The following is a 2,340-nucleotide window of genomic DNA, read 5'->3' as shown; positions in this document are numbered from 1 at the left end:
TTCCCCCCACTCCGGTGCTGTTGGAAGTTATCCAGTACAAAGTAACACTTGAATTGCACACGTCAGGCCGAGCTTTGAACCCAGCTTTCGCAATGCAGCCCAAACTCACAGCAACCAACAAGACAGTTCAGTGGGAAGCCAAGGCTAGCCCACGCTTCTTGTGGGAAGAAGGATAAGGATCAAACTATTTCTGAGCTACATCTTCAGTAAGTACAAATGGGAAAGAGCCTTCATCAGCACACCAGATCAAGGACAACTGACTTCTAACAGGAAAGCAAATAAATGAACAACTGGGCAGTCATGATAACAGCATGCTGAGAAGAAGTGTTCTGCCACTTTTCTGCAGTTTCCTGTTAAGTGGCCTTCCCCACCTGACATCTTCAAGTAGAGCCCAAAAGGAAAGCATTAACGAGAAAACCCCTGCAGATACAGGAGCCCCACAAAAACAAGCCATGTCTCAAGTCTTCATTACAATTATCATTTCCACACATTAACAGTGTGGAATACAGATGATGAGCAGTTTCATGTCCTCTGAGGTACCTGACGCTAAGCTGGTACAGAAGCTGCCAGAAGGTACCAAGAAATAGCTGAGCAGATCCAAAATGGTTAGCCTACTGCATTTTTGTGGCATTACCAAAGAATCTGAATACACCTCTGCTGCTCACTAAGCTAGACTACAGGTACCTTGACATGGCATGCATGCCAAACTCAGACCTCTTCAGGTAACCTTCAAACCTGATGCAATACTGAGGCTATTTAGCCTGGAGAAAAGGAGGCTCGGGGGACACCTTATCATTCTCTATGACTTCAAGGAGGTTTTAGCAAGATGGGGATTGGTCTGCTCTCACAGAAAACCACCAACAGGGCCAGAGGACACAGCCTCAGGCTGTGTCAGGGCTGGACATCAGGACTGGCGGGACATCAGGAACATTTTTTTACTGAAAGGGTGGCTAAGTATTGGAACAGGCTGTCCAGGGAGGTAGTGAAGTCACCACTGCTGGAAGAGTTCAAGAAACAATTGGACACAGTACATAGTGCTATGGCTTAGCTGACACAGTGGTGTTCGGTCAAAGGCTTTTCCAACCTTAATGATTCTATGATTCTATTATTTTCAGAAGACCCTGACAAAAAAAAAGCCATAATACTCAGTGTAAAACTCAACTCCTCTCAAATATCCTCCTGGTTTAACCAGTTTAAGTATTACTCCAGAGGATCCCACATCCTAGAGTTCCCCTACTTGCTAAAGGCAGTTCAAGAGTGGTGAAGAGTAAGACCTCTTGTAGCAAGGGAGGAAGAGTGTTTGTAGCTCTAAGAGCCTAGGTTACATGTGCAATAGCTGACACAGCCAATCTTTCAAGAAGGTGTAGCCAGTTTTGAGACTACTTTCCCCAGCTCAGTTGCAGCATTCTTCTAAACTATGAAATTGTTCACAAGCTCAGGATGATGGCCCACACATCCAGAGACTAGTCAGACTCACTCCTTGCAGCTGACACAGTCCACAGCCTCTCAGGTGAGCAGTCCTGTCCTGGGAGATCAAGACTCATGAAGTAAGGACAAGAACATGCAAAACACAAAAATTGTGCCATCACTGGCAGCTCTGTAACCACAGAGGCATACAGGAAAAGTCAAATATGCCACGAGCCCCCTTTGTCTGTTTTATTTAAGAATGGACTCATTCCAGCTCTACAGTACACAGGTCCTATACAAATAAGCCTCAGACACCTCAGCAAAGACTTCAGGGACTGTAGACATCTCCAGTAGTGAATATGATAGCCTCCCCTCCTCCCTTGTGACACCGAGTTTCTAAAACAACCCAGCCCCAACCAGCTGGCAAGCACCCTGACATTTGCAGGGTTCAGAAAGCTTATCAGAGACCACTCTCCACTCACCACCTCAGTAACTCATGTTCCCTTCACATTCCCTACTCATACCTTCTCAAGGTCAGATCTAACAGGACAGATACTGTGAACAAGCCTGTTTCACAGGGCATGCCCCTTATTCAACACAGGTATTCCTAAATCTCTGCAGGTCCAATAGGGTATTTTCTGTCTTCTAGCTGTCTGTAGAAGTTACAGCATCCTATGAGGTCTCATTAATGCAAAGGCAAAAGAATTTTAAGAATACCATACTGGATTCATGCTCCTGCACCTTTGTCATCTCAAGGAGAAACTTTTCTTACATATTGTCCCTCTGAACAGGTACATTTCCACATTGTTAACAGGTGGTGAGGCTCGCACTTAAACTAATCTGAACACACTTGAATAGAAAACCAACAGTTGACTGGGTTTATCCCCATGCTGATATAAGAACATGCTTCATGTCAGTCACTTAATCTATACC

General features: G+C 45.0%; 1 protein-coding gene across 1 annotated transcript in view; it reads right to left on the bottom strand.

Annotated features, from left to right (window-relative positions):
* Positions 1-2,340, bottom strand: part of ABCA1 (ATP-binding cassette, sub-family A (ABC1), member 1) — a 75,094-nt gene that overhangs the window by 72,175 nt on the left and 579 nt on the right. The gene's annotated exons all lie outside the window — the stretch shown is intronic.

This window comes from Acanthisitta chloris, unplaced genomic scaffold, assembly GCF_000695815.1.
Source record: "Acanthisitta chloris isolate BGI_N310 unplaced genomic scaffold, ASM69581v1 scaffold7642, whole genome shotgun sequence".
Lineage (NCBI taxonomy): Eukaryota > Metazoa > Chordata > Aves > Passeriformes > Acanthisittidae > Acanthisitta > Acanthisitta chloris.
This window is presented reverse-complemented; position numbering and strand designations above follow the sequence as displayed.